Here is a 19,450-nt window from a genome sequence, read left to right on the forward strand (position 1 = left end):
GTCTCACTCAACTCTCTTTCTGATCTTTGAGGATTTCCAACATCTAGTTCAGCCATGCATTTTTTTAAATAAATTTATTTTATTTTATTCATTTTTATTTTTGGCTATGTTGGGTCTTCGTTGCTGTACACGGGCTTTCTGTAGTTGCAGTGAGCGGGGGATTCTCTTCATTGCGGTGCACGGTCTTTTCATTGTTGTGGCTTCTCTTGTTGCGGACCACAGGCTCTAGGTGCATGGGCTTCAGTAGTTGTGGTGCTCAGGCTCAGTAGTTGTGGCACGCAGGCTTAGTTGCTCCACAGCATGTCCAGGAAGACCTGGACCAGGGATCGAACCCATGTCCCTTGCATTGGCAGGCGGATTCTTAACCACTGCGCCACCAGGGAAGTCCCCAGCCATGCATTTTTAAATTATGGTGTTTCAAATGTTTTATCCAGCATTTGCTGGTGTTCTTTAACGAGAGGATCTCTTTAAAAGATCTAATCTGCTGTAGGTCTAGGGATTTCCATTCACTCTTTAACCCACTGAAGTCTGACTCCCCACCACTACTACACCCCAAGCTGCTTTAGCAAAAGAGATCAGGATCTCTTCATTTCCAAATTCAATCAACTCTTTCCAGTCCTCATCTTACTCAGCCTCTCTCTCAGCAGCACCTGGCACTGTTGGCCACAGCTTTTCCTTCCTTCTTTTCCTCCCTGGCTTCTAGTAGCATATGTGTGCTATTACTGCTGTCACTGTTTCCTTGCAATTTCCTTAGCTGACTCCACTTTTTCTGCCTTCCTGTTAAATACTGGTATTCCTCAGAGTTCTAGGAATGTTTTATTCTCATTCTATAATCTGTACCTGGATGATCTTATCCATCCCCATGGCTTCTATTGATACCATCATGTGTATGCTGATGGCTTCCTAATCTATACCTCACATCTATTAGGCAGGGTAGGTTAGGTTAAGTGGCTTATTCTCTTCCCAAAATCTCAGTAGTGTAACATGAAAAAGTTTATTTCTTGCTCACACAGAATCCACTGCAGGTCCAGGTGATCCTCCAGAGAAACTATCCTCCATACGGTGACTCAGTGATTCAGCTTTAGAGCTTGCAACCTCACCTTCTCATCACAAAATCTCCATAATCACCCTGAAGGGGAAGGGGTCAGAGGAGGTCTTCCTTAAGCAATTAAATGCTTCAACTAAAAGGGAAATACATCACCTTCATTCATAGACCATTAGCCAGAGCTTATCACACGGCACTACTAAACCTCAAATGAGGCTCAGAGGCCAGGAGGAGAGGAGCTCTGGTTAGGGTTGAGAACTAGTACTCCCTACCACACAAATCTAGATCCCTTTCATGAGCCCCCAACCTGTGCATCCAACATCCCTCTCGACATCTCTACCTGAATGCTCCATAGGCACCCTAGACTCAATGTGTCCAAAAGTAAACTCATTATATATGCCCAATCCTACACCCCCCTTCTGTATTCTCACCATCAGTTGGTGATCCAAGGCAGAAACCTGGGAGTTATCTTGAGCTCCCCTCTCTCCCCCTTACCTTCCTCTCACAACTGAAAAAAGACTAGATTCATCATCTTTTTGCCCTACCTCCTCTTCCCCACAGCCTGTGCCTTTAATCAGATCATCCCTGTTTCTCACCTAGAACTCTGCCATACTAAAGGACTCCCTGCCCACTCTCTGTCCCACTGCCCCTCACCAGTCCCTCCTACACTCTGTTGCCCAAACCCAAATGTAATCACGTTACATCCTTCAGCACTGTCTCCATTGCCTCTAAGGTGAAGTTTGTTTAGGGTCCTCCACCATGTGAGCTTGTCCTTCCTCTACAGTCTTTCTCTTTCCATTCCCCATCCCCACCCACCCTCATTCCCTGTAGCACCAGTGACAGTGAAATACTTGCATTTCCCTGAACATCACAAACATGACAAAGCATGTGTTTGCTCAGGCTGTTCCTCTGCCTGGAATATGCTCCCTTCCTCTGTCTGCCTACAAAATGTGATTCATCTTTCAAGATGCAACTCAAACATCATTTTCTCTATGATGCTTTTCTTGACACGCTTGAATTTTCTTTTGTTTTAAAGAAGATGTTGGGGGTAGGAGTTTATTAATTAATTTATTTATTTTTGCTGTGCTGGGTCTTCGTTTCTGTGCGAGGGCTTTCTCTAGTTGTGGCAAGCGGGGGCCACTCTTCATCGCGGTGCGCGGGCCTCTCACTGTCGCGGCCTCTCTTGCTACAGAGCGTAAGCTCCAGGCGCGCAGGCTCAGTAGTTGTGGCTCACGGGCCTAGTTGCTCTGCGGCATGTGGGATCCTCCCAGACCAGGGCTCGAACCCGTGTCCCCTGCATTAGCAGGCAGATTCTCAACCAGTGCGCCACTAGGGAAGCCCCACATTCCCTCCTTATTGTGCAACCTGAGCCCTTTCTCTTTGAGTCCCACTCCATCCTGTATGTCTGACACAGCATCTACAACATTTCATTACACTTACTCCCGAACTTAACAGTAATGTTTGGGTCATAGTAAGTGCTCAGTAAATGTCTGATTAATTAATCCTCACTCTAAGTCTGGAACTACTGCTGTTTCCTTCTCTGGCTGCTCTTCCTCCTTCTGCCCTTTGGAGATATCTCTGATCATAGTCTTCGACTTTTTATCCTCCCTTGTTTTTTCTACCACGCTCCTAAACGTCTCTCAAGTTCATTTACATTTCTTTGTCTCTCCGCTGCTACCTACCGCCCTAGTCCAAGTTGCTATTATCCCTCAACTGGATCACTGTGATAATCTCTTAGCCAGTCTTGTCATATCTATTCTGGCTCCCTTCCAATTATTCTCACCCCCCCCACCGCCAGTTTTTGTGATTGTTTAGAAAGCAAGTCTGATCACATCACCCTTGTTTAAATACCTTCAGTGCAGATAAGCCCACCTTTCTTGTCATAAAGACAAAAGCTCTCAGGGAACTGGCCCCCGCCTGGTTCTTAAACTTCATCCCCATCATACTCCATACCCACCCCCAGCACCCCAGCATCACCTCACACACTTCCTTGCTCTTTCACGATAGCCTTTTTTTTCGGGGGGCATGGGGTGGGGCACTTCCTGCCCTCCTTTCTTGCTTAGAGCTTTTGAATTTCAATGTTCTCTTCCCTTTGATCGTTACTACCACCACCAGCACCACCCACCCCCATCTTGGCCTAGCGGAACTCCATCTCACAAAAGATTTTGGCTTTTTCTCTTCTGGGAAGCTGTCCCTCGTTCCCTGTATCATAGGCATATACAGCCAGGGATCCTGCACAAAAGGTTGTTTTTTTGCCCACCATTATGTCCTCAGAACTTAGAACTCAGTACATGGCACATAGTAAACGTTCAGTAAGCAATTTTGGAGTGAATGAACAAATGAATTCTCTTGGCCACTGAGATTCAAACACTTGGAGTAATCATGGACTCATTCTGCTATTTCATTCCCTGTATCCAGGTCCCAATTCTTAGAACTTCCAATCTTATTATACCTGTGGATGCCTCCCCATTCCTGATGCTCCCGTCCTTATTAAATACCTGAGATATTGCCATATTCCTCCAGCTTATTTCCTTGTCTCTTTCTTTACCCACAATTTATCTTATTTGATGTGATATAATCTTCCTTAAAGGCCATGTTTATCATCTTATACCCCAATTCAAAAACCTTTAGTTGTTTGTCATTAATGCTTAAAATATATTTTTTGCTTGGATTTAAAGACCTCCACAATATGTCTCAAATCTATCTATGCAACTATTTTCTGTGTCTCACCCTTTACCAAGGCCCCACTCTTGAACCATGCTGATATCCCAGAAATCCATCACTCAAAGCCCAGCACCCAATCCTGGGCTTGGGCATTTCCTCACACAGTCCCTTTCTTCTCCCCCATCCACCCTCCAGGTCTCCCTGCACACAGTTCTGCCTGATTCTGCCAGCTCTGCCAGCCCTTCCCTTCTTCCAGGCCTGCGAGTTGCTCTGCCCTTGGCCTGAAGCTGTCTTCCCCAGGAGGTTCTTTGCCCGGCCAGCTCGTTCTCATCCTCTGGTTCTCAGGGTAAATATCACTCCTTGGACAGGCCTTCCCTTTTATCTAAAGATGTTCTCCCATCATTTACTCTCTGGCATGGCACTTTGCTTCTTTCCTTCATGGCCCGTAACACATCCGTGATTAATCTGTTGTTTTCTTGTTTGTCGTTGCTCTTCTCAATTAGACGGTAGGCCCCATGGGAGCTTTTCTGCCTTCTCTCTGAAATATCCACAGCACTTAGCCCACTACATGGCCCACTGTGTTTATTTAATGAGCATATTTATTAATATTATTTTATCGATAAATGTTTACAAGGTAAATGATTCGCCTTCCCTTTGAAGAGATCTCCATGATCTTAAAACACTTAAAAGTCTGTCCAGCCCTCACTAAACTCTTAACACCGTTTGCTCTTTGTTTTTCTTTATCAAGGGCATTTCCCTGGCTAGAATAAATGGGACTATGACATGCTTGATGACAATGATAATGTCACACCACTGTGATCCCTACTATATCTGGCATGGTGGTCACATATTCAATAAATACTTAATTAGAAATAAACTTATCTCCCTGTGTTCTGGCATTCATGTGTCAAAAGATATAAAAGCAGCTCTCTGCTTATGGAATTAAAAAAATACAGTGTTGGCCACAAAGAGGATGTCGGCCCTGGAGTTTAGACAAGATCTTTGCGACACACAGCTTGATGTAGCAGTGGCAGTGGCAGTGGCAGTGGCAGTGGCAGTGGCAGTAATCACTATTTCATCATTCTGAAAAATAGGGGTGGTAACAGAAGCAGCAGGTGAAAAGTTCAGTCTTAGACAACGACATCTTAGGACCAGACTTTTTCTTAAAAGGTAAACGTGTTTACTCCATGCTTTTAATCTAGACGAAATAATCACCAAAAGAAAATGCTACCTAATTTATAGTGGTTTCTGTAACTTTTTTCTTTTTAACTTTATTTGATGGGGGAAGGGTTGCATTTGAATGGCTGAATTTAGTTGGTAGATTTTATGACAGTCAGTAAGGTTCACCAATGCTGGACAAAATATGAAAAAGTATACATATATAGCACTGTTTCTATTTTAATTTATACTTCTATCAAATGTTTGGAGTGTCGTTTTCAAAGGGAATGTGTTTCCTGCTTTTTTTGGCCTGGATCTGTAAGTAACTATTTCCCTGTAGCATCGTGTGATGGTTTTGTCTTTCAGGGTGGGGGACCGAGCTTTTGTTTCAGATGGCTGTGCTAACATTTCTTTGGGATGGTTGTAAATTCAGAGCCACTCATGGGAAGGTTAAGATTTTATGGAAACCTATGATCCTCCCCTCTTCCACCTCCCCAGTGATATGGTCTAGTAAAAGTTCATAGGATATGTTTATACTATGTTTAGTGTAAACATGTATTTCAATATCTTAAAAATACTATATAAATATTTTACAGTGCTCTACGAAGAACACCGTTGACTTTTATATTAGAAAAGGAGCAAAAAGTGCTAGAAAAATTGTTGCCACTGTTGATTCTGCCATGGATGATGGACTTTCTATTCTCATGGCTCAGAATTCTCATCAAATTTCCCTGTTGGCACCTTTCTTGTTATCTTAGATTACATGCTCTTAAAAAGTTTGTTTGATTGTAAGGCACTTGATAATGTTGCTGTTGCTGTTCTAACTGGTACATGGCAATGAGGTGTCCTTCTCCCAATCCTCTCTATGTCCAAGGACTTAGAAACTGATTCACTTTGGAGAGCTGAGCAATTAAACACAAATGATCAATGGCATTTATTGTCTAACTAAATTACCTTAAAATACGGTAGATATAGCAGAGCCAAAAATTCTTATCATGGGGTTGCCTAAGTATAAAGTAAAATTGTGGGCTCCTAAAATTTTTTGTTATTTGATTTTGTTTAAATAAAAGTGGGAATAATTTTTATCAACAAACAGGAAACTGGAAAAGCAAGCTATAGTACATAGCTATAACAGAAAGACCTATCACCACTAAAAGGCTTAAAGAAATTTTCAGTAAGATAGGAAAATGTTTATGGTAAAAATCATAGTTAAAAAAACAAAACAAGGAGGTATGAAAAAGTATCTCAACTAGCTTTTTAAAAATGCATGAAGTACAACACAAAGGAAATACACTAAAATATTAACAATAGGTAGTGGAAGTTTGAGCGATTTTACTTTTCTGCTTTTAGGCACTTAATGCTTTTTAGTATAAATAAATGAGGGAAATACAGAAAGCTTAACGTAATAGAACTATAGCTTAGATAAGGGCATTTTCACACTCAAAAATATAATGTGTGAACAAAATAGAAGTGTCTGATGCAGTCTAGAGGAAGGACCTTCAAGAACAAGTTAGTCGGTTTATCCAGCACTGCCAGGGAAGAGTGAAGCAAATACATCAGACCTAGATGGCACTCAATGTTAAAATCAGCTATTCTGCTTCTATCATACTTCAGTTTGATGTTCATCAAGCAAAATTATGATTTTAATTGGCTTTCTCATACATTTTGATAGAATGCACTGGTTATACCAACTTGTTTCTTATGTTATTCCAGTTCATACATCAGTCTCCTGTGAGTTGGTTGGTGTGAGTCAGTTCTGGAGCAATCTGTCAATTCTTGGTGCCCTGATATGATCAAATTTATGAACCTGCAAAGCTGAGGACTGCCTGCTGAGCTACAGTACTCACACTGTAAAGTATGTGACCACTGATCTCACTAGAACACCCACCCACCACTTGCCTCTCTCCTACATTACGGCTCTAATTTTAAGATCACAGTCTCAGAATTGGCCACTCTGCTACGTCTCCTTGCAAGCTTTCTAAGAGGTACCATTTTTAATTCTCAGGAGAAAGCAACATGGGAAGTAATATTTCCAAACTTGAACCAAACAATAGTAAGTCCAGGACAGAACCCATTACCTGCTTCACTGCTGAGTTAAAAGGGACAGGAATCACTGGAAACTGCTGAAGGGCTGTAATGCGACGACATTTCCGAAGTTGGAAAAATCAGATTTTACCATGATGCAGGGTCTGATGCCAAGAAGAGTGAAAAGGGGAGCAAGGAAGAATTATCTGATCCTCCAAATTTGAGGAAAGGGTACTCTGTGCTCAATATTAGACCATCTGGGTAGTTTACGAGACTCTGGCTCCCTTCCTTAACTGCTATTCTATTCTATAAGTGTGAGGAGAGCTCACTAAGGCTGCCTTTGGCTAGCCACTGTAAATAGCTTCCCTGAAAAACAAATGAACAAAAAAAGGCAGCTATTCCCAAGGGCAGATTCCCCAGGACTTTGGGAAATGCTAGTTCTGGGTTTCACTTTTGGTTCTTTACCCCCTGGCCTTGAAATTCTCTGCTTAAGTCCCAGGAAGCATTTGTCCCTAGGGTCTTATTAAAATCTTTAAGGGAGCACCCTGCAATGTTTTTTTCAAAGGGACATATGGGGCTGCAGAAATACTCGGCTCTTCTTTCATTTGTGTAGCTGATTATTGTTTATTTCCTGATCTAGTTTTCACGTTGAAGTACACAATGTTCTCTCCTTTTGAGGAGCTGTAGCCCTGTCGTTAGTCTCCACTGGTTGCTTGGATAAGGTGGGGTATGTGGGTGCCCTCAAACTGGAGAGAGACATGGCAGATGCACTAATGCCCTTCGTGTTCTCTCAAAGACAGACAAAGCACCCACTCCACGGCAGCCCCAGGCAGTGACCTCTGCACCCTGCTTCTCTGGCCACCCCGAGTAAGCAAGCATCCTCCCACCCGTTTCCTCTCATACCGCATGGCATTTGATTTTGTGTTGAATGCTTTGCCTTATGGACTTGGGGAGGGAGGTCTGAGGAGAAGGGACCAGAAACAGAGGAGGAACTAAATCAGTTTTTTCCCTTCAGAGTGTGTTTCTTAACCTGGGGTCCCCCAAGCCTCAAGAGATTCATGAATTCCCTAAGCTTATAGATAAAATTTGCTATGTGCAGTCCTGTGAACATTCTTAAGGGGGAAGAGAGCCACAGCTTTTATTGAGCCCTCAAATGGATCTGGAACCCCAAAGCCAAAAGTTGAAAACCCGGGGGTGAGATTGAAAGTTAACTAACCACTGTGAAAGCTATTTCAGGGATTTACCCATAGGTGGGAAAGGTTACCCTCTGGTCTTTAGGAAAGGACTTCAAAAAGCCCAGCGGGTCATCTGCTCATTTTCTTTGCCACAACAGCAAAGAATATTTGGTCTTAACCTTTCTTGGTGGGGTTCTACTGACACTGCTGCTGATGGCCCTTGTCTTCCTCATCATAAAGAGCTACAGAAAATGTAAGTCTCCAAGAGCTGCGACAGCCCTTCTTTTTCTGTCTTCGAGAATAGAGTTAGCTTTAAGGGGGAGTAAAATTTGCATAGCCCACCCTCTCTACAGACCGAGGACTCAAATCCCTTTACTTCTCTCCTGGTCATTTCCACCCTCCACCCCGCCCACCTCCAACACCTCCCCCCCACCCCATCCCTTCACCCAAGATTGAAGAAAGCAGCTTCCAATTCCTCCAGGCCCCATTGGTGAGACTTGTCCCTCTTCTTCCTGGCACTTGTGGCAGGTCACTCCAGTCCCCGGGCCCTGGATCCCCCTCTCAGTTCCTCCAGCCAAGGTAAGACGACCACGCTGTTTCCTGGATATGGAGGCCTGCTGCCAGGGGAATTTCCTTCTATCAACTAGAGTAGTGTTATTTCTCTGGACACTGGGCAAGTGATTCTTTGAAAGGCTCTTCTGATCTCTTTGTTTCTAAATGTCACTTGCTTCTAAGAGACACCTTTCTCCAAATTGAACTCACTCATTCCTCCTCCTTCTTCCTGTGTAGTTTTCACCCCCAGAGGAAGCACTTACCTATGCCAACATGACTTTCAAAATCTCGAAAGAAAAGAGCAATCACCTGACCGTGAACCATTCTGCAGACTCGGACTCCGTTGTCTACGCTCAAACTAAAGTTACAAACTCACCTTGCCTTTCCAGTGAGGTGTGAGTCCCATTCCTCTCATCTCAGCTCCATTGTCTTCATACATCACTTTCCCTTTTAACAAATTTTGGACTACAACCTGGGTGAAACCACAGTCGGAGTTGTCTGGGTGTGATTGGGCAATGCTAGCGAACAGTTTTGAAGACCAAGGGTCAGTCTTTTTCCTGGCCTGAGAAAAGATTGCTGGCCCTCCCACTTGGATGGACAGCGAGTTAGCCCCTTGAGGGCTGAGACTGCCTTCCTTGTCCCCTTCCAAATGTGTGGTACAGAGCTCAGGGCACAAAGAGTATTCCCTCAGCATCATTGATCAACTTGGGACAAGTCAACCAAATGAACAATCTAGAGAGGATTACAAATAAAAGCAAACTCTCTGCAATGCTGGCTCCCTCTCCATCATTGGTGTGTCTTTCCCCATCACCTCCAGAGGTGCAGAGCTCATCCACAGCCAGAAAAGCCTAAGGAGGTGATGGTACTCTGGAACTAACTCAGGATCGATTGGGACACAGGTCTCAAACTCTATCACTAACTAGCTGCCTCCATTCATTGCGGCAAGTATGTTAAACTTTTGAAGCTTCTATTTCCTCATCTTGAAAACAGAACTAATAACACTTATCTCTTAATGTAAGAATAAATAAGATATCATATATGTAAGTACTCTCTACATCCCAGAGCTCTACGCAAATACAAGGTCCCTATTGGCTAAAGCACTATTCAAATGTGGATGTCCATCTCCTTTCTATAGCATATGATATATGCCTAACACTCTATGGGAAATAAAAATTAATCTAAATGTTAACCACCTCTGCCAAATCCCAATGAATAACCCCATAGAAGATCCTAGTAAAAATATGAATAAGATTATTTTTTACTAGGTAAAATTATTCTAACTCTCCTATGTGAACAATAAACAAGAAAGCAAATCCAGGAAAATTCATAAAAATAAGCAAATAAAATATGGGAAGCCTGGCCTTAACAGCTAACTAAAAGTACTGTTTCCTTAAGAATGTCTAATTAAAACATGTTAATGGTTCATGAATAAATAAATAAAGGGATAAAATAGCAAGACCAGAAATAGACCAAAAACACATGAGGAAGTTTAGAGTATGATGAAGATGGCACATCAAATCATTTGGGGGAAATTAGTTTATTCATAAATGGTGTTGAGACAATTAAGTAACCATGTAGATGAGAATAAGATCAGATCTATATCTTACTCCTTGTATCAAAATTCCAGATGTGTCAAAAAATTTTTAAAAATCGTAAAAGTACTGGAAGAAAATATGGGAGGACTTTTAAAACAACAGAGTGGAGCATGACTTTGAATGCAGGACACCTGTTCAATAAACCAGAAAAGACTAATTAGCTTGACTTACAAAGTAATATTCAAAAGACAAATGACATGTTGGGAAAATACTTGCAGAGCATCTTGTAGACAAAGGGCTGATTTTCTTAATCTATTAAGAGTTCCTATAAATCAACAGGGGAAAAAAATCAACAACTCGAGAGAAAAGAAAAAGGACAATGGATAATGTTGGGCCAGTCACAGAAAAGGAAATATAAATGCCTTTAAACATATGAAGACAAACTCAACTTTACTCATATTAAGAGAAATCATAATTAGAACTACAATTAGATATTTTTCATCAATAAGATTAGCAAAATTCAAAAAGTTTGCTAACAAAACGTTTGGGCAAGATTGTGGGGAACTAAGATACACATATAATACTGGTGGGAGAGTGAGTTGACACAACTACTATGAAAGGCATTTTGGCAACAGCTAACAACATTTCCAATTCTATTTCTAAGAATGTATCCTACTTAAACATGTGGGAAGTCACCTGTGTAATTTGAATTGCAGCATTCATCAAACTGATTAAAACTTAGCGAGTCTTGTTATACTCCAATCACTATTCTGAGCGCTTGGCATGAGGTCATGGAATCCCCACAAAACACTAGGAGGTTACAGTTATTATTATTCTCATTTTAGATACAAAACTGGAGGCACAGAGAGGTCAAACAACTTGCCTGAGTTCACACTGTTACACACTATTACTGAGTTTGCACCTGTATTTGTATTTATTTAGTCTGTCTCTAAAAGAAAACACCACTAACTGATCTTAGTAATTGCCCCAGGGGAGAGGAACGTGATAACTGAGGGACTGAGGGGCAGGGATGGGAGGAGGTATGCTTTCCCTTAAAAACATTTTTGTAACTTTTGAAGTTCTTCATTTACCTTGTTGAGGATTTTCAGGGAGCCTGATACCTAGTGTTCACATTTCCCACCTGAATTCTAGACCAACTGAGAAATAAGAGGACTCAGGAGATGGAGAACAAAGTAGTATCTTTATTACAAACATAGGAGAATATAAGCATAAACCATAGCTGCAGAGAAGTGGGCTTCAGAACCCTGAACTCCATGCACCATGGCGAGCCCCCGCCCCTCCCGGCAACCCAAACAGAGGCTCACCTGCCCACAGAAGTTGAAGAAGAGACCATGTGCTCTTTGAAAGCTGCACAAAAGAGATTTTAAAATGAAGAGGAAGGAGATTGGTTCAAGATGGCAGAGTAGAAGGACGTGTGCTCACTCCCTCTTGCAAGAGCACCTGAATCACAACTAACTGCTGGACAATCATAGGCAGGAAGACACTGGAACTCACCGGAAAAGATACCCCACATCCAAAGACAAAGGAGAAGCCACAGTGAGATGGTGGGAGGGGCGCAATCACAATAAAATCAAATCCCCTAACCGCTCGGTGGGTGACTCACAAACTGGAGAACACTTATAACACAGAAGTCCACCCACTGGAGTGAGGGTTCTGAGCCCCACGTCAGGCTTCCCAACCTGGGGTTCCAGCAATGGGAGGAGGAATTCCCAGAGAATCGGGCTTTGAAGGCTGGCAGGATTTGATTGCAGGACTTTGACAGGACTGGGGGAAACAGAGACTCCACTCTTGGAGGGCACACACAAAGTAGTGTGCACATCGGGACCCAGGGGGAAGGAGCAGTGACTCCATAGGAGTGACTCCATAGGAGACTTGCTGGTTTGAGGGTCTCCTGCAGAGGCAAGGGGTGGCTGTGGCTCAGGGTGGGGACAAGGACACTGGCGGCAAATGTTCTGGGAAGTGCTCCTAGATGTGAGCCCTCCCAGAGTCCGTCATTATCGCCACCAAAGAGCCTGTGGCCTCCAGTGCTGGGTCGCCTCAGGCCAAACAACCAACAGGGAGAGAACTCAGACCGACCCATCAGCAGACTAAAGTTTTACTGAGCTCTGCCCACCAGAGCAACACCCAGCTCTACCCACCAACAGTCCCTCCCATCAGGAAGCCTGCACAAGCCTCTTAGATAGCCTCATCCACCAGAGGGCAGACAGTAAAAGCAATGCAATGGAGAAAAGACAGCCTCTTCAATAAGTGGTGCTGGGAAAACTGGACAGTACATGTAAAAGTATGAAATTAGAACACTCCCTAACACCATACACAAAAATAAACTCAAAATGGACTAAAGACCTAAATGTAAGGCCAGACACTATCAAACTCTTAGAGGAAAACATGGGCAGAACACTCTATGACATAAATCACAGCAAGATCCTTTTTGACCCACCTCCTACAGAAATGGAAATAAAAACAAAAATAAACAAATGGGACCTAATGAAACTTAAAAGCTTTTGCACAGCAAAGCAAACAATACACAAGACCAAAAGAAACCCTCAGAATGGGAGAAAATATTTGCAAGTGAAGCAACTTACAAAGGATTAATCTCCAAATTTTACAAGCATCTCATGCAGCTCAATAACAAAAAAGCAAGCAACCCAATCCAAAAATGGGCAGAAGATCTAAATAGACATCTCTCCAAAGAAGATATACAGATTGCCAACAAACACATGAAAGAATGCTCAACATCATTAATCATAAGAGAAATGCAAATCAAAACTACAATGAGATATCATCTCACACCAGTCAGAATGGCCATCATCAAAAAATCTAGAAACAATAAATGCTGGAGAGGGTGTGGAGAAAAGGGAACACTCTTGCACTGCTGGTGGGAATGTAAATTGATACAGCCACTATGGAGAACAGTATGGAGGTTCCTTAAAAAACTAAAAATAGAACTACCATACAACCCAGCAATCCCACTACTGGCCATATACCTTAAAAAAACATCGTTCAAAAAGAGTCATGTAGGGGCTTCCCTGGTGGCTCAGTGGTTGAGAGTCCACCTGCCAATGCAGGGGACACAGGTGCGTGCCTCGGTCCGGGAAGATCCCACATGCCGCGGAGTGGCTGGGCCTGTGAGCCATGGCCTCTGAGCCTGTGCGTCCGGAGCCTGTGCTCTGCAACGGGAGAGGCCACAACAGTGAGAGGCCCGCGTACCACAAAAAAAAAAAAAAAAAAAGAGTCATGTACCAAAATGTTCATTGCAGCTCTATTTACAATAGCCAGGACATGGAAGCAACCGAAGTGTCCATTATTGGATGAATGGATAAAGAAGATGTGGCACATATATACAATGTAATATTACTTAGCCATAAAAAGAAACAAAACTGAGTTATTTGTAGTGAGGTGGATGGACCTAGAGTCTGTCATACAGAGCCAAGTAAGTCAAGAAGAGAAAAACAAATACCGTATGCTAACACATATATATGGAATCAAAGAAAAAAAAAAGTCATGAAGAATCTAGGAGTAAGACGGGAATAAAGACACAAACCTACAAGAGAGGTAATGGGGAGGGCAAAGGGTAAGCTGTGACAAAGTGAGAGAGTGGCATGGACATATATACACTACCAAAAGTAAAATAGATAGCTAGTGGGAAGCAGCCGCATAGCACAGGGAGATCAGCTCGGTGGTTTGTGACCACATAGAGGGGTGGGATAGGGAGGGTGGGAGGGAGATGCAAGAGAGAGGAGATATGAGGATATGTATATGTATAGCTGATTCACTTTGTTATAAAGCAGAAACTAACACACCATTGTAAAGCAATTATACTCCAATAAAGATGTTAAAAAAAAAAAGAACTAGAATCCTGCAGCCTGTGGAACAAAATCCACATTCACAGAAAGAGAGACAAGATGAAAAGGCAGAGGGCTACGTACCAGATGAAGGAACAAGATAAAACCCCAGAAAAACAACTAAATGAAGTGGAGATAGGCAACCTGAGCCCACGTACCACAACTACTGAAGCCTACACGCCTAGAGCCCGTGCTCCGCAGCAAGAGAAGCCACTGCAATGAGAAGCCCCCGCACCACAACCAAGAGTAGCCCTCGCTCACCACAGCTAGAGAAAAGCCCGCACACAACGAGGACCCAAGGCAGCCAAAAATAAATAAATTAATTAATTAATTTTAAAAAAGAGAAAACAATAGCAAAGATCAGTAAAACTAAAACTGGTTCTTTGAGAAGATAAACAAAATTGATAAACCGTTAGCCAGACTCATCAAGAAAAAGAGGGAGAGGACTCAAATCAATAGAGTTAGAAATGAAAAAGGAGAAGTTACAACGGACACTGCAGAAATACAAAGCATCATAAGAGACTACTACAAGCAACTCTATGCCAATAAATGGACAACCTGGAAGAAATGGACAAATTCCAAGACTGAGCCAGGAAGAAATAGAAAACATGAACAAACCAATCACAAGTAATGAAATTGAAACTGTGATTAAAAATCTTCCAACAAACAGAAGTCCAGGACCAGATAGCTTCACAGGTGAATTCTATCAAACATTTAGAGAAGAGCTAACACCCATTCTTCTCAAACTCTTCCAAAAAATTGCAGAGGAAGGAACACTCCCAAACTCATTCTACAAGGCCACTATCACCCTAATACCAAAACCAGGCAAAGATACTACAAAAAAGAACATTACAGACCAATATCACTGATGAATATCGAGAGAAAAATCCTCAACAAAATACTAGCAAACAGAATCAAACAACACATTAAAGGATCATACTCCATGATCAAGTGGGATTTATTGCAGGAATACAAGGATTCTTCAATATATCCAAATCAATCAATATGATACACCATATTAACAAACTGAAGAATAAAATCCATATGATCACCTCAATAGATGCAAAAAAAGTTTTGACAAAATTCAACACCAATTTTGATAAAAAAAACTCTCCAGAAAGTGGGCAGAGAGGAAACCTACCTCAACATAATAAAGGCCATATACAACAAATCCACAGCAAACATCATTCTCAATGGTGAAAAACTGAAAGCATTCCCTCTAAGATCAGGAACAAGACAAGGATGTCCACTCTCACTACTATTATTCAACATAGTTTTGGAAGTCCTAGCCATGGCAATCAGAGAAGAAAAAGAAATAAAAGGAATACAAATTGGAAAGAAGAAGTAAAACTGTCACTATTTGCAGATGACATGATACTATATACAGATAATCCTAAAGATGCCAACAGAAAACTACTAAAGCAAATCAATGAATTTGGTAAAGTTGCAGGATATAAAATTAATGCACAGAAATCTCTTGCATTCCTATACACTAACAGCGAAAGATCAGAAACAGAAATTAAGGAAACAATCCCATTCACCATTGCAACAAAAATAATAAAATACCTAGGAATAAAGCTACCTAAGGAGGTAAGAAACCTGTACTCAGAAAACTATAAGACACTGATGAAAGAAATCAAAGATGACACAAACAGATGGAGAGATATACCATGTTCTTGGATTGAAAGAATCAATATTGTGAAAATGACTATACTACCCAAAGCAATCTACAGATTCAATGCTGTCCCTATCAAATTACCTATGTCATATTTTACAGAACTAGAATTTTAAAATCTTAACATTTGTATGGATTCACAGAAGACCCCAAATAGCCAAATCGATCTTGAGGGAAAAAAACGGAGCTGGAGGAATCAGACTCCCTGACTTCAGACTATACTACAAAGCTACAGTAATCAAGACAACATGGTACTGGCACAAAAACAGAAAGATAGATCAATGGAACAGCATAGAGATCCCAGAAATAAACCCACATACTTACTGTCAATTAATCTATGAAAAAGGAGACAAGGCTATACAATGGAGAAAAGACAGTCTCTTCAATAAGTGGTGCAAGGAAAACTGGACAGTCACATGTAAAAGAATGAAATTAGAACACTCCCTAACACCATATACAAAAATAAACTCAAAATGGATTAAAGACCTAAACACAAGGCCAGGCACTATAAAACTCCTAAAGGAAAACATAGGAAGAACCCTCTTTGACATGAATCACAGCAAGATCTTTTTTGACCCACCTCCTAGAGTAATGGAAATAAAAACTAAACTAAACAAATGGGATCTAATGAAACTTAAAAGCTTTGCACAGCAAAGGAAACTCTAAACAAGATGAAAAGACGACCCTCAGAATGGGAGAGAATGTTTGCAAACAAATCAACAGGCAAATGATTAATCTCCAAAATATATGAACAGCTCGTGCAGCTCAATATTAAAAAACCAAACAACCCAATCAAAAAATGGGCAGAAGATCTAAATAGACATTTCTCCAAAGAAGACATACAGATGGCCAAGAGGAACATGAAAAGCTGCACAGCATCACTAATTATTAGAGAAATGCAAATCAAAATTATAATGGGGTATCACCTCACACCAGTTAGAATGGGCATCATCAGAAAATCTACAAACAACAAATACTGGAGAGGGTGTGGAGAAAAGGGAACCCTCCTGTACTGTTGGTGGGAATGTAAATTGATACAGCCACTATGGAGAACTGTATGGAGGTTCCTTAAAATACTAAAAATAGAATTACCATATGACCCAGCAATCCCACAACAGGGCATATATCCAGAGAAAAGCATAATTCAAAAAGCCACATGCACACCAATGTTCATTGCAGCACTATTTACAATAGCCAGGTCATGGGAGCAACCTAAATGCCTGTCAACAAACGAATGGATTAAAGAAGATGTGGTACATATATACACAATGCAATATTACTCAGCCATAAAAAGGAGTGAAATTGGGTCATTTGCAGAGACATGGATGGACCTAGAGACTGTCATACAGAGTGAAGTAAGTCAGAGAAAAACAAATATGGTACATTAACGCATATATGTGGAATCTAGAAAAATGGTACAGAGGAAGCGGTTTGCAAGGCAGAAGTAGAGACCCAGATATAGAGAACAAACGCACAGACACCAAGGGGGGAAAGCGCGGGGGCAGGGGGTGGTGGTGGGATGAACTGGGAGATTGGGATTAACCTATATACACTAATATGTATAAAATAGATAACTAGTAAGAACCTGCTGTATAAAAAAATGAAATAAAATTCTAAAAAGAAAAAATGAAGAGGAAGGGCAGAGTAGGCACACCTGGTTCCTACCTCCAGACTCACTCACCAGACAGACCACTCCATCTCCGCTGGGGTGTCACTGAGGAGTGTCCCCCCAGTGGAGCTCAGTCCACAGGGAAGGAAGCTTCCTCCACGAATCTGTCTTAAAAAATATTAAGTAATATTTTTGAATATCAAGGTAAGGAAATTAAAGTGCAAAGAGATGACATACTTTACCCAATGTCTCCCAGCTAGTAAGTGGCAGAACAAAATTTAAATCAAGTCCTCTCACTTCAAATTCCTTGCATCTTGTCTCCACACCAAGCTGTCCCAGAGTACGTATAGTGGCAGAGAAACTAGAAAGGTAAAGCCAGGAGATGTGTTCGAGAGAGCATGTTCACTCTGAGATGGAGCAGCTACTGCTGACAGCTGGATATGGAGGGGAAGACAGAGGAAGAGAGTGTTGATAAATGAGCCCCTATCATCACCCGCAGTGCAGCCAGCCACACAAGGTCAGCAGAGCACCAGGAATGCCTTTCTCCCCAGGCTGGCTGTGTCGTGCATCCTTGGGTAGGACTCTCTCAGTTTCAGCTGAAACTCTGAGCTGACATCAAAACAATTCTACCAACATTGAAGCTAGAAGCCACATCAGCTTTCCAGTTCAGGGCCAGTACCTTATGAACAGCTGCAAGAGGAGATGTAAACATCGTCCTGTGGCCACACAATACGGGAAATATCAGATTAATTGCTCTTCCCTGTTTTCATGAAGCTTCCCAGTTTTCATAGCACAGCCTTGCATTTACAAAGTCTTGTTTTTTTGTCTCTTTATCATGAAAACCGGTGCGTGACTAGCCTTGCTGGAAGATGAAATGAGTAATTAAATAATTGACCACAGATTCAACAAGTCTTTGCTTGGTGTGGGAAGAAACACGGTTGTGGATGCTGAATCGTGGAACCAGAGCAAACCTGTAGGATTCTCAGGGGAAATAGTTTTCCAGATAAGTAAGTGTAAATCTTTCAAGACGTCTATGGATGTCTTCATCTGTTGTGGAATATTGCTGTCTACTATCTTGCCTTGTGTAGTGGGATGTACAAGCCCACTTGTACATCCAGTGTACAAGGCCAGCCCAGACTGGATTGCTATTTGCAGAACCGGTGGGCTAGTGGCTTCTTTGTGCAAATTCAATACATGGCCACAGGGGAAGGATTGGGGTTGTTTTGTGGCTGAGGCGAGAGACAGCACTTTTTTTTTTAAAGCATCTTTATTGGAGTGTAATTGCTTTACAATGGTGTGTTAGTTTCTGCTGTATAACAAAGTGAATCAGCTATACATATACATATATCCCCATATCTCCTCCCTCTTGCGTTTCCCTCCCACCCTCCCTATCTCACCCGTCTAGGTGGTCACAAAGCACTGAGCTGATCTCCCTGTGCTATGCAGCTGCTTCCCACAAGCTAGCTATTTTACATTTGGTAGTTTATATAAGTCCATGCCACTCTCTCACTTCGTCCCAGCTTACCCTTCTCCCTCCCCGTGTCCTCAAGTCCATGCTCTACATCTGTGTCTTTATTCCTGTCCTGCCCCTAGGTCTTCAGAACCATTGTTTAAAAATTTTTTTTAGATTCCGTATATATGTGTTAGCATACGGTATTTGTTTTTCTCTTTCTGAGTTGCTTCACTCTGTATGACAGACTCTGGGTCCGTCCACCTCACTACAAATAACTCAATTTCGTTTCTTCTTATGGCTGAGTAATATTCCATTGTATATATGTGCCACATCTTCTTTATCCATTCATCTGTCTATGGACACTTAGGTTGCTTCCATGTCCTGACTATTGCAAATAGAGCTGCAATGAACATTGTGGTACATGACTCTTTTTGAATGATGGTTTTCTCAGGGTATATGGCCAGTAGTGGGATTGCTGGGTCATATGGTAATTCTATTTGTAGTTTGTTAAGGAACCTCCATACTGTTCTCCATAGTGGCTGTATCAATTTACATTCCCACCAACAGTACAAGAGGAGTCCCTTTTCTCCACACCCTCTCCAGCATTTATTGTTTGTAGATTTTTTGATGATGGCCATTCTGACTGATGTGAGGTGATACCTCATTGTAGTTTTGATTTGCATTTGAGAGACAGCA

At 41.9% G+C, this 19,450-nt stretch overlaps 1 long non-coding RNA gene across 1 annotated transcript; it reads right to left on the minus strand.

The window, feature by feature from the left end:
• Window positions 1-13,300: 13,300 nt before the first annotated feature.
• LOC116754100 lies at window positions 13,301-17,624 on the minus strand. Its single transcript, XR_004349952.1, has 3 exons — window positions 17,599-17,624; window positions 17,374-17,465; window positions 13,301-13,335 (listed from the first exon to the last, which is right to left on the minus strand). It is a non-coding gene; the product is annotated as an uncharacterized LOC116754100 (long non-coding RNA).
• Window positions 17,625-19,450: the final 1,826 nt, after the last annotated feature.

The sequence above is a fragment of the Phocoena sinus genome, chromosome 1, assembly GCF_008692025.1.
Source record: "Phocoena sinus isolate mPhoSin1 chromosome 1, mPhoSin1.pri, whole genome shotgun sequence".
NCBI lineage: Eukaryota > Metazoa > Chordata > Mammalia > Artiodactyla > Phocoenidae > Phocoena > Phocoena sinus.